Below are 14,569 nucleotides of genomic sequence, written 5' to 3' on the forward strand. Positions count from 1 at the left end.
ATGTTGAAGTCTGAGCATAAAGAGATTTGATAAGATATTTTAGATGGATTCAGATTCAATTAAAATGTTAGAGAACCCTAACAATTAAAGATATATGAAAGGTGTTCAGACAACATGTTACTGACAGGAGATTGTGTAGTAGTACGGGCAAATGCAGGCAGACCAGCTGTAGCTCAAAGAGGCAAAGTAGGGTTCTCTCTGTCTGACATTTGTCTTTTCTGAAAAGAAAAACCTCCTTTTCCGTTAACAGGGAAATCTTGTTCCTTTTCCAGTAACCTCACAAGATGCCATCACAAGGGAGGAAAGACATTTGAATACTAAGCAAAACGAAAAAACAACACATGATGCTGTTCAATTCTTTGTGTGTATGTGTGCGTGAAGGGAAGATAAGGAAAAGAAAGAGTGTAAACAGTATGCAAGAAGAATAAGTACTGATTTTGCTGGAGGAGCAGATTGAAATATCTGGAGAGCTAAAGCAGGAGAGAAAAGTGCAAGCGCATCAAAAAGCCAGAACGTGGAGACAGGAACTGAAATTGTTAGACACTTGCATTGTAGTTAAACTCCACAAAACACACACACTGAGTATGCAGCTTTTGTAATCTTTTGTTCAGCTGATACTGTGAAGGGGAAGTAGAACACAGTGAAAGCCACAGATGCTAACTTTATTGTATGCAGACAAACTTAAATATCAACCTCATTTTCAAAGAACTTTTCCAATTTAATCCCAATTTACCCTTCACTATGCCTCACTCCCTGCTGCTACCATGTCAAGCTGTCAGAGCTACCACTGCGCCCTGAATAACTATTTTTTTATATTTTGGAAAAACGTCTACAATATGCTCTTGAAGCATATATCCAGGATGTCAACAGTGATTCAGCAGTGGCAACAGGTTAAGAAGATAATGATAGAAGGCTACAGATCACAGTGTTAAAGTAAACCGCCACACCACCTGTTGATCGAGATAGGAAGGCAATAAAATAGAGGAACAACACTGTTCCTGTAAAGCAGGGTCAGTCTTTATTCCCCATTTCAATAATTTAATGCAGAAGCAGCTTACACTCAGTATGTCTTCAGTAGCTGGCGTAGCATTGAAGTGCTGACACTAGTTAATGATATGTTGAAGTACTATGCTAAAGTTAGCTATACAGGTATTTTATATAGAAACGCATATCTCCTTCCAGCCTCTCCGGGTAACAAGTATGACAATTACACAACGTTAAACATAGACTAGCTAGAAATCCACAAAACCAACCTGAAAATCTGAAACAATTGTATGAGAGTGTAAAGAGCCGAGCAGGAGAGTTGTGCTGCCCTGGTTGGAGCCTGCTGATGCTACGCTATGGTCGGCCAGTCTGCCTTTAAGGGCAGGACTTAGCGAAAAGGTCAATTAGCCTGTAGTTAGAGGATATTTATGTGAAGGCAAACAAACACACAAGTCAGATTCAAACTCGAAACCCACAGGTACAGGTTCACATTTGCATTTTGTGAAGTTAGCCTAAGCTGATATCCAAATTGAGTTACGGTAGGGATGCAGCAGTGCAGCGTCTAGATGTTGGGAAAATCACACTTGCAAATTATTTTTGCAACCCAAGAAAACTTCTGTGGCACAAGAAATAAAAATGCAATCAGTGACAGATATTCTCAGCAGCGCTGAGTTCTAAACCGCACTGAGCCCCTTCATTGTTGGTTCGGCTGTCTGCTTCAGGTCAAGATGGTGTCAAAGTTGTAAAGGAAAGATTTGAGGACACCTGCTGTTAATTTTAAGAGAGGCGCTGCCAAATAAAAAGTGTGACACTACTGGATTTCTGTTGTGGATTTCAGTGTGTATGTATATGGTGTTAAACAAATCCCTTCTAGTGCATGTGCTGTTTTTTTTTATTGATTAATCACTTGTTGATTAAACCCCAGAAAGGAAGCCCAAGGTCACGTCTTCAGATGTCTTGTTTTATCCAAACAAAAACCCAAATATATTTAACAAAAATTTAAGTTAAGGAAAAGCAGCAAATCTTCAATTTCAGAGGCTGGAACATTAAATGTTTGTCATCTTTATTTTAAAATGATTTGTCATCAAAAACAGTTCACAACTGACTAACTTCTCATTGCAGGTCCAGTGTACAATGAACAGTTTGTGTTTTACTCTATGTTGTTTCGACCTTGCTTTGAAATATAATTAGATAAATGCCGATGCAATAATTACTTTAGACAACAAGGTGTTTTGGTGTTGTCAAGTAAAGCACATAAGTTGTTATGCATTGCTCTTATCACTGGTGCTGAACAATTGTTCACTTGGAAGAACAATTGGGAAAAAATAAAGACAGTACTGTTAGAAGAGGTTTCACTTTACTTATGAACTAAATTATGACAAATAAAATGGCATGATCTGAGGTATCTACCCAAACAGTACACTCCTGCCCTTTAATCGGTGTAATGAAAATGGCCAACATAGCCATTTAGCAAAATTCATGAAAACCTGTTAACTATTTTGATGGGCTTGCAATAATTTTAGGACATGCTTCCTAAAAATTCACATTTTGTTTTTTCTAATGCAGACAGATTGCTTCACTCCAAAAATGGTGTGTCCGCTCATATGAAATAGCAGAAAACATTGTGTGGTTCTAAAACACAATTTGGTCATTGATAAGCAATTCAAATCTGCAATAATTAACATTATGTCACGATGCCAAAAAGACAGTTTTAACCTCCAAGTGTTTAAAAAAACAGGATAAAGCTAGCAACAAAGTCTGTGTTTACAGGCTATCACATGACTTATCACAGCAATCAATTCCCTAATAAACCTGCTGTTGTTGTGAGATGATCAAGTCTCATTCATGACCCCAGGGAGGCTTACACTTGAAAAATGTTAAAACTTAGTTCACCCACAACTACATACAAGACATATTTTTTCCCTTATCAAGTGACTTTTTATGGGGACTATTCTTCATAAGGAAAGCAGTTTCAGGATGTCCTTATGGCCTTGGGGTTCAAACAGTGACCGTGTAATAGCAGGAACTGCTTCAAGCCTGGTTGAGGAAATTGTTGCAAGTTATTCCCCCTCTCTCTTCCCTTATTTCCTGTCAACTCTATCTAATAAAAAGAAAAAATTGCCCTCTAAGTATTTTTAAAGAAAAGTCAATAAGTGTTCACAGTTCACAACAAAGTCTGTGGATTATCCTGAATAAGTGGGACATTGATTCTGTGTTGTTCAATGAATTGAGAACCACACCACAAAAGCCATTGACTTCCATTTAGGGTTGCAACTGACATCACAATCATCGACTAATCAGCTGATCTGTTCTTTACTCGATTAACTGATTATTCATTTTGTCTATTAAATTTCAGACAACAGTGTAATAATTGCTCAGGAGCCAGAAAGACAAATTATAAATGCATGTCTCATGCAAACAAGAAGATATTCAGTTCGATATCAAAGCCTTTATGAAATAGAAAAGCAAACGATCCTCACGTTTGAGAAGCTGAAACAGGAGAATGTTCTGCATCTATGCTTGAAAATCACTGAAACAACTAAATGATTGTCGAAATTGCTCATTTAAATTCTGTGGACTGTGAACACTTGATACACCAAAAACATCCTGACATCTCTGCAAATAAAACCAGAGCTTTCTGCATGCTGGCTACGTTCCACTACGGGGAATGTAGAAAATATGTGTTTTTGTGGGAAATTTTTTTGTGTCTTTGGAGATCAGACATCGATTTTTTGGGGGTGATGAGACATGGTGCACAAACCGAGGGTTGGAATCATCACACAACCTTTGACACATTAAGACATGTCTTGATTTAGATCCTCATCCTCCTACTTTTCAGCACAGCAACAATATCCAACGGTACAAAAGAATGGATGTCAGGTCGGTTTGACAACCCAAGCATCCTACACACACACACACACACACACACACACACACACACACACACACACACACACACACACACACACACACACACACACACACACACACACACACACACACACACACACACACACACACACACACACACACACACACACACACACACACCCCTCATCTCTTTGTAATGGGGATAATCAGACCAATGTGACAGCAACGTAACCCACCCCCAATGCTGTACATCCTGACAAAACAAAATCCACCAATGGGCACAGATTACACGCTTGACTCAAACAAATACAATGTTTGTTGGTCAACCAGCGACTTTGGTGGCTTTATGATGTTCAGCTCAGATCATCCTTAAAGAGGCTAAAACGGGCGGTGGTTTCATAGCCACCATAACCACATTTTGCCTGTTTGAACTCCTAAAAAATGTCATATACAGCAGCAGGTCGTGTCTTGTCAGCCTGATAACCCGAGACCTCAGCGAGCAGCCAATCCCTCCCAGGTCAGCACATATTATGCTAATGGTTACCAAGAGAAATCAGTAGTCCCATCTGAGCCTTCATTACAGCTGTTCACCTGAATGGTTAGAATGTTACCACAGCTGTCTGAGTGATCACACCAGCATCATCAACTCCACACATACTGAGAAACTTGCATTCATTCAGCTGAATCAATAATAATTACCATAATAATACATTTGTCAAACAAACAAATGTATTGCTGGGAAACCTAATTAAAACCTTCTACATGACATTAGGTCTACAAAACCAATTTGCACAAGCAATAACAGGATGAATTAATTATTTAGATCACTATAACCTGCAACACACTTAAAATAATCATAGAAGAGTGCTGTATTCTAAGGCACGGATAATTTTTGCCAGATTAACAGGGGACTGTCTCTGACGTGAATGTATAATTAAATGAGATTTAAGTCATACAGACGATTCCTTTTTCCTGACATAATGCAAACACCACGAGCAGACACAATCGATGGGGAACAACAGAAAAGACTTTAGTAATAAAAACTAATTCCATATTCACATTGAATGAGAGCAGGAACTCTTCTGTTGAGATCTCCTTGGTTGGTTCTGCAGAAATCCACATCTAAAGCAGTTGATTATACATGTTCTGTTTACAATCACTCCAGTGAATTACATATATAAATGGTGGATTGATAATGTTCCAAAGGGAGAAAAAAACAAAACAGTTTTTCCAAAGATTGCATGACAATCCGTGATTATAATACAACGACACGTAAACTATTTTCTTTGTCTGCCCGGCCACAGTGGCTGCTGCTGCTCAGGCCAATTACACAGTTTTTCCTTTAGTTAGTCCTAACAAAGCACTGCTGTTGTTGATGCCACGTGTTTAGAGACAACTTTAAACTTTCATGAGATGCCTGAAGGACGAGTTGCAACTGCATTATATCAGTGGCGCAGACAGTGGCTTGAAAAATATATTTTATAAAGAAAGCTCACAGATTATAGGTAAAGCATACCATCACACTATATTGTCTTTATTCCAAGACAGCCTTAGTCTCTGAAACTCAACGACAACAGAGTGTTTGGCTTAGAGAAAATAAATCACGTTGAACATTACGGTTAGATTTACTTGATCAGAATACGGACTTCACTGTTGCACATGTTGACTTGAAATGTCAGATTCTAGTGTGATTGAATGCAGGAGGAAACTTCTGTTCTTTATCAAGAATCAAAATGATTATGTTGATTGTTATTCGCTCGAGTTGTGACAGTCAAAGTGGAAATTACATTTGGCAGGCTATCACCAACACAGGAATGTACTCAAAGAAATGAACACTTTTGATAACAGTGTGCATCAATTAAATTGCTATGTGTGCTATGATGGATTAGCTATCAAAAAACATTTCTGCGAGTAGATTTCTTAATCCAACAAAAGTAATGAAAATAGACAGTTGACTGGCTTTCAATGTACTGTGGAAAATAGTTGACAGAGATGTAAATCAGCATGCAGTATAGTGCATTAGTTTAGACTAAAAGAAGGACTGGAGCTTGAGGCTTTACTTTTATGAATAAAATTTCAGTAAAACAGCAAGGTTCAACAAACTAGGAATTATATTATAATAAAAAGGCTACATATTTTTCTATTGGTTGATTCTTCTTGTCACACAGCTGTCAAAAACTATATCTAATATTGTTTGAATAAATGTGAGTGGCTTTATGGAGTACATCTAAATATAATGTAGTGACGTTACACTGAAGAGACTGTCAACAGACATGTACAAGACTTCTATATAAATGAAAGACGCACAGCCTCTGCTCTTAATGTGGAGCTTGAAGACCATTTTCATCCGTATTTCCACACTCGCTTGTCACCCTGCTCTCAGGCCATGTCCACATTAACCCGTTTTCACTCGTTTTCAAATGAAAACGGGGTTTTAAGATCTCCGTCCACACATGCGTTTCAGCATCGTTTTCGAAACTATGTGCGTCCAGACTTGCTCCCCTGAAAACGAATATCACGTGACTATTCACGTACACTGGGCATGCGCGTGCCGGTGTAAACAGGAAGTACATTGGTTACAGATAATACGATTACACTACTCTTGATACTCGTCGTGCTTGATACTTAAGAACTTCCTCTAAAATCTTCCTCCATAAACTCTAAACAGACACATTTCGTGGAAGTTTTTAGAAGTTTTATTTTTCAAGCTTAGTTCCACACAGACAGCACATGTACTTTAAATGAATAGTCATTAAACGAAGTTTACTAGATTATGGGTCCATACATTTGGTCAACACAAGTACGTGATTAGTGTTCTGTAGGGCTGATAAGGCCGCGGGACACGACCCTCTAATCTCTCCATAACAGCAGAAGACAAAGACCTAACCCCCTCCGGGTTGCCATGGGTCACCTGTGCTCCCCTGGGTCCCAAGTCCCTACATGTTTGAACATCCATGTACAAACATTTGTAACCAATACCACATTATCCATGTTGAATTAACCTGGTAGTCGATCGGTATCAAGGCTGTTGTTGTTCTCTTGCGGAAAGGGGTCACGTGGTAAGGGGGTGACGAATCACGGAATGACACGTCATAACTGCTAAGAACCAATCAAATAGCGAACGCCGGTGCCTACGTCATCGTTTTCGGACTTCTTCGTTTTCAGTCATCCACACTATCATGAAAACGCGGCGTTTTCAAACTTCTCCGTCCTCGGGAGCGTTTTCAAACTTATTCGTTTTCGGTTCACAGCTAAAACGCTGTGTAGTGTGGACGCTCGGTGCAAACGGAGAAAAAGATATGCGGATTCATTTGAAAACGGGTTAGTGTGGACGTGGCCTCAGTTGTTCCTGTTTCAAGACGCCACTGTCAACAATGCTGATTAAGTACGCTGTGTCAAGTCTGCAGTCAGTCCGCCAATCAGACACAGTAGGGAAATACAGCACAGTGGACGCGCTGGTCTTGGATAGGGCTTTTCTTTTTTTTTATAACAAAAGACAATCCATATCCAGCAATAGCAGAGCAGCCGGGGGCACAAAACAGCTAGGTATTATTCTGAATTTCCTGGATTGTTGATAAAAATATAAATCCACAAACAGTATCAAATATATATATATATATCAAAGTCAAAAACATACATCTTTGCAATTGCACAAGTGTGTGTTGTGTCTGGCTACAGTAACACACATAATTGTTCTGATGTGGCTCCTTCTCCACACCCTCTTCCTGTTTTGCTGCAACAAGCATACAGAAACCTCGGGAGACTGTGAAAGCCCTAATGACATCATCAACCATAACCCTCAACCTGAAGCAGTGCCATCCCATGGTCCGTTCAGCTGAGCCAGCACCTCTGCTCGGCTGATGTATAGCGGCTGTCGAGCACCCCCCCCCCGTCTTCATCCCGTACATTATCATTTCATTGCACCCGTGCAACACACACACACACACACACACACACACACACACACACACACACACACACACACACACACACACACACACACACACACACACACACACACACACACACACACACACACACACACACACACACACACACACACACACTAAAGTTTTAAGTCTGAGTGAGGAAGGCTACTTAGGATCTGTAAGAAATATCAATATAAACACTGTCCTGTGGTCCGATAACCAATGTGTTTTAACTACTGCCATTAGCTTTATCCCAGTGAGGTTTAGTTCACACAGGTGTATGACATCATCCACAGGAGGAAGTCATTAGATTGGATCAATACTCTGTATTCCCTACGGATGAAGACCAGCCACAGTGGGGCACAGCAGCAGGGCAGGCCAGGATTGAGTTAGTGCACAGGAGGCAAAGAGAAGCGACACAGTATCATACCTTTATCATGTTATTAGATTACAGCCCAGCCAGAGGCTGATACAAAACGACTAGCAGGGGACGCGTTCATACGACTATAGTCCGGGATTAGATCACAAAAGCAGTATGGGACAGCTGCACACAGTCTACGAGGCACAGGAAACCTTGTGATACGATTGCAGAGAGCCATATGGTGGCAATATTGCTAATAGACTTTTAATTAGTTTAGCCAAGAATCAATTCAAAAGTAAAACTTGCTTAACTGGAAGTCTAGTGATGTAACAACTGACACAGTTACAACTTCCTTACAGTTCCATAGTCCAGGAAAAACCACATCATGAAAAACTCACGCAAGCACATATTCCGGTAAAAGGGAACAGGATACGTGTGACGACTGATTTTCGTTGGCTGGTTCTATTTCCTGCCCCATTGCGGAATGCAAGCAATATTATTTTACAGATTAAACACCAAGGTGCAAGAAGACGGGCGTAAACAACTGAGGGGTAGTTGCAGTGTGAGTCAGAGAACGGCCTCTGCAGGTGCCATTTTGAAACAGGTTGACATTGTATATTGAAATAAAAATATATTAGGACTAATGAAGAGTGTTGGTGAGAATAGGGTTCAAATGACAAGTGGCAGGATTCATTTGACCATTATCACTTCCTCCAGAGTTAATGTACAGTGGATATAAAAAGTCTACACACCCCTGTTAAAATGCCAGGTTTTTGTGATGTAAAAAAATGAGACCAAGATAAATCATATCAGAACTTTTTCCACCATTAATGTGACCTATAACGTGAACATTTCAATTGAAAAACAAACTGAAATCTTTTAGGGGGAAAAAATAAAAAATAAAAAAATAAAATAATGTGGTTGCATAAGTGTGCCCACCCTCTTATAACTGGGGATGTGGCAGTGTTCAGAATTAACCAATCACATTCAAACTCATGTTAAATAGTAGTCAGTACACACCTGCCATCATTTAAAGTGACTCTGATTAATCCCAAATAAAGTTCAGCTGTTCTAGTAGGATTTTCCTGACATTTTCTTGAATTTCACCTTTCAGCACGACAACGACCCAAAGCATACATCCAAATCAACAAAAGCATGGCTTCACCCGAAGGAGATTAAAGTTTTGGAATGGCCCAGCCAGAGCCCAGACCTGAATCCAATTGAACATCTGTGGGGTGATCTGAAGAGGGCTGTGCACAGGGGATGCCCTCGCAATCTGACAGATTTGGAGCGCTTTTGCAAAGAAGAGTGGGCAAATATTGCCAAGTCAAGATGTGCCATGCTAATAGACAAAGTATTAGTTTAAGGGTGTGCATATTTATGCAACCAGGTTATTGTAAGTTTTTTATTTAATTTTTTTCCCCCTAAAAGATTTCGGTTTGTTTTTCAATTGAATTGGATGGGTTACATTGTCTTGTTGATAATAATAATCCACTTGTTTAAACAATATGAAAAACAAAAATCAATAAATGTTTTAGATTAACCTTATTTTTTCAAATAAATTCATCATTAAAAAAGGTATTGGTATTGCTGAAACAGTAATGAAAAATGTATTGGCTCAAAAGGGTATAATTGGTAAATGTTACTATAAGGAACTTTAAACTGGTTATTTATTAATGTCTATTAAAAACTGATGCCTCTATATGACCTACTTAAAAAAACAAGACCATAGGCTAGAATAGTAGCTATTTCTATATAGTGATGGTGGTTATTCTCAATGCCTGTAATCAGGTCCTATTCCCCGTGTAAATAGACAAAACGATTTTCGGGCACGCCGCTTCACCCGAACCTCCATCAGTCCAGATCCCGCTTTGCTGCAGCCTTCCGCCTGCAGTTGGAGCTCCAGTGGGGGTGCGGAGGTCTGCGCCCAGCAGCAGATACTCCTCCTTTGGCCCAAGGAGCCAGGAGCAGACACCATGCTGCTGGAGGACCAGGCCCTTATACTTGGCCTGCTGGAGGAGAGTGGGGCAGGGCAGGACCAGGAGAGTGCGGGGAAGACTGTCCGACCCTGCTGCAGTTAAATAAGGAGTTTTTTCTAAAGTGACTCTGGTGCTCTGAAACACAAAAGTGTTTGTCCACCTGGACCATCAAATGAACACAAAATGGAAGTTCCTCATAGTACCTTTAAGTTCATTTTTCAAGAAAAATGCCAATAAAATCACTAGTTACAGCTTCTCACAAGTTGGAAGGCTTTGCTTTGTTCTTTGTCTTTTATAATAGTAAATGTAATATCTTTGGGTTTTGGACTATTGGTTTGAACAAAAAAGGACATTTGAATACGTGAACTTGGGCTCAAGGAAACTCATATATAGCCAAAACAATTAGTCAAGAAAATGACCATTACTTTTAACGAAACAAAAAACTGCTGGTTAGGCTTTTCAATGCCCTTTGAAATGTGCTGAAAGGTCAGACATCAGCTATTGTAACAATTTAAATAGGCAAAATGAAGATAAAGATTGGGGGCACTAGAGCTAAAAAACTTTTTGTGAAACTCTTGTGCGAGTTGAAATGTTTTTGGGTGTTGTTAAATTGAATTTGATTGAAACCTCTATGGAATAGCACAATGGGGGCTGTCATACACATCCTCTGTTCCATATTGTTAAATACTGTGGGAGGCACACTTCACCATCACAACCAATTGTGTCAAACAATGACGGCAGTTAATTGGCAGAAAGCTACTGTTGGAGCCTTCAGATACTTTTGATTGCATTCTTTCTACCCTCCAATTACTTTCCTCAGAACCTATCTCTGAAGACAGAAAGTATGAGTTAATTTGCAAGCACAATGGCACAGCCCATTAAGACTGCAGGCTCCTTCGCTAGCAGTTTTAGGAACAGTCTCAGTCACCTTCTTTCTCCCATTTGGAATCATAATCACGACTTTACTTTCTCATTTCACCCTGCAGTCGGTCCTGACAGGACGGCTGACGACTTCTGAGTCCGTTGTCAGCTTGGGCAGCTCGGGGTTTGGAATAGATGAGATTTTTCATAACAGCAGATAGCTTGTTGATACCTGCAAAATCCTTCCCTGTCAGAGGGCACTAAGTCAGCCGGTCATGAAGGAAGACTATACCAGGAAGAGGAAACCAGAGGGAGAGGACAGTGTCTGGAGTGTAGAATGTATTCATATAAAAGGGATTTTATACTGCAAATAACTTGGTGCAAGTGCAGACACCTTTTGGAAAAAAAATCACACGACTATATAACACTTTAAAAGTGTTACTTCTATAAAAGTATAAAAGCTAAAAAAGTCACTTCTATAATTCAACTAAAAAATATAAAGTATCGAAAGTGTTGAAATCAGCTCATGAATAAAATGGCTGACTTCTCTTTTTTTTGCTTTTTAATATTTCTGCTACTGTAGATTAAAAGAGTTCCTGATTCATTTTGTTCAAAGTCAAGATTTGTCCTATGTTCAACTCCACGCATGATAACAAGATTATTAAAGCTCCAACTGCTCGCCTACAAAAAGGCCACCGTCCTTCTCTATTGTATAAACTGTGTCAGAAACTATAACAGGGTTTGTGCAAATAAGAAGCCAGTGTACATGCTGTAATCCCATGTGAGGGGGCAGGATTGGTTACACCGCAGCATGACAGAGAGAATACGCATTGTGTTTTCTGCAAGTTTGTGCATGCACACGCCACAGATACCAACGGGACAATGAGGCTTCTTATCGCAACAAGCCCTCAGTATTTCAAAACACTGTCAAAGACAATACCAAAGGCTATAGGGATGTAACACAAACAGACACAGCTGGTATCCCTCTAACCCTGACAGTAGCTGAACACCACACTGAAGCATGCATCCTGATAAAGGTTTGATTACAAGAAGCTGTCTTTGACATGACGCCTAGATTTGTTACCTTGGAATGAAGATAAGTGAAAGGTTGGCCCTCCCACAGAAAAAAAGAAAACACCACAGTAGGAATTCACAAGATGGTAGCGAGGACAGAAGAGTGCACAAGAGTGCTCTGCTTTAAAAAAATATTTTTTACAAGCTGCAACTGCAATATACACACACACACACACACACACACACACACACACACACACACACACACACACACACACACACACACACACACACACACACACAGACTACACTGCAGCCAATGAGAAGACAGAGTGTAATGTGAGAGACACTGTAACAATTTACTGGTGGCAGAAAAGGGTAAATGTCACTATTTAACAGGCAAAGCAACATTGTACAGTTTAATCTATTTGTGGAATTGTTGTGTTGTTGGTATCAAGCTGATTATATACAACTAGAAAACACTGTTTTATCATACATATACATACATATATATATATATATATATATATATATATATATATGGCTACAGTAGCATGTGGGAGCAGTGCAGCCATGGGCACTTTGCTTTATGGTTCATAATAACTGAACATCCGGCCGGACAGTGCACCTCAAACATGAAGTCTACAGTAAATGTGAAAATATGAAAGTACATTAGCAAATGCTCTGTAGGATAAAGGAAGCTGCTGTGGGCCATCATGCACATTTCACAATTAACATCCCAATCAATACATGTTAAACTCAAGAGGAGGCAGACCCACTGATGTATCGCACTGTGACCCCTGATTCAAATGCATGGAAATGAAAGTCTACAGCATTCCAGACTGCAATGATGTTAAGAAATGCCCCCAAAAAGCATCCGCTCCAACAAGGCGTAATCATGTCGGAGTGCAATAAATGAGATGTGTAATCGGTGTCCCATCTTATTCCACCGCAGACATGTATTATAGCGTTTCACAGGCTCGGGGAAGACTAACAAAAGGCTACAGTCAACAATAACGTTACGTCTTCTCCTGAGTCACAATCACATGCTGAATGCAGACAATAAATTCATTAAAAACCGACACAAACGCGTTGGTGATTTTTCTTTTTTTTTTTTTTTGCTGCAGAGCGCACCGGGTCGCTGCCATTAAACTGCATTTCCATACCTTAAATCAGAAAGGCTACGATCCCACTCTCGGCTTCTACAACGGGCAATAATAATAATAATAATAACAATAATAATAATTTAAAAAAAAAGCCAATTCTCACACATTCACATCCCCAGTACAGTCCAGACGCACGTCAGTCCGACCGACCGTCCGACCGTCAGCCGCCTCCGGTTGGTGTTAATAACGCGAGAGGCGCAGCGGAGACGGAGGAGTGAGGACGGACGCGTCGCTGCATTGGACCAAATGTTCCTCCATATTCCAATTAACAGAACAAAAAGACACTCACCTCCGTGTTTGGCACCGAATGACGACGTTGTGTTTATTGCGCTGCCCTCGCTGAGCAGCTGTGTGTAGTGGTGCGTCACTGACTTCCGCGTTAAGATGGGATGTAAAAAAAAAAAAAAAAAAAAAAAAATGCAAAGGGGAAATAATGATTTTTAAAGGACAGACGGCGCAGGCGGGCACAATGGGGGTTGGGATATGTAGCAGCATATAATGAGGATTATGACAAGGATGTTAGATAACATTTTGGTATTTAGAACTCCACTTATCAATGTTTGTATATTAATTACTTTGACTATGTGAAATGTAGCCTTAAGGTGTCGCTGACCTACAGAGCAGCTCTCCAGGTCCACACAATTATAATAAAAATGTCATTTAAAGCTACTGTTTAACCTTTGTCTCTATCAGCAGGTACCAGTTTTGTACAAAAAAACCGAAAGAAAGATAGTTAATAGAGAGATTATTGGATTTACATTCATCAGGTGGAAACCCAACTCCAAATGCATGTTAATGTTGCTTACATCTTACTGTTTATACTATATATATATATATATATATATATATATATATATATATATATATATATATATATATATACTGTATATATCTTGCATTTCATATCCACTGTTCATACTACTCATACTGTCATTTTTCTTTTTTATTATTATTTATCTGTTATTTATACTGTTATTTATCTGGCACATTGCACTGCACCTTTTACTGCTTCTTTTGCACTTCTGGTTAGATGCTAAAACTGCATTTCGTTGTCCTAGTACTTGTACTCTGTGCAATGACAATAAAGTTGAATCTAATCTAATCTAAAAATCTGTGTGTCAGGATTAGGTGTGCATTGTCAGGCTGCTGTTCACACTTCACAGAAGACCAGTAACACAAAACAGCTAGCCTGGCTCTGCCCAAAGGTAACAACATATACAAAATAGAACCTCTGAATCCCACTAATTATTAGCACGCTATTTTTAGTTTAATTCATACAAAAAACAAAGTGTAAAAACACGGGTAGTATGTACAATTATGACTATTTCATGTCTTTGAGTAGTTGCCAGGCAACCAAAGGAGACTCCAGGAAGTAACTCATCCTGGCTAATAAGTAATCCGGCA

General features: G+C 39.5%; 1 protein-coding gene across 2 annotated transcripts in view; it reads right to left on the minus strand.

Annotated features, from left to right (window-relative positions):
• Positions 1-13,544, minus strand: part of marchf8 (membrane-associated ring finger (C3HC4) 8) — a 67,341-nt gene extending 53,797 nt beyond the window's left edge. For both annotated transcript variants that reach the window (XM_054599765.1, XM_054599764.1), the window contains exon 1: positions 13,455-13,544. The gene's annotated coding sequence lies outside the window, so the exon portion shown is untranslated. The remainder of the gene's footprint in view (positions 1-13,454) is intronic.
• Between the last annotated feature and the right edge of the window lie 1,025 nt (positions 13,545-14,569).

This window comes from Anoplopoma fimbria, chromosome 6 (genome assembly GCF_027596085.1).
Source record: "Anoplopoma fimbria isolate UVic2021 breed Golden Eagle Sablefish chromosome 6, Afim_UVic_2022, whole genome shotgun sequence".
Taxonomy (NCBI): domain Eukaryota; kingdom Metazoa; phylum Chordata; class Actinopteri; order Perciformes; family Anoplopomatidae; genus Anoplopoma; species Anoplopoma fimbria.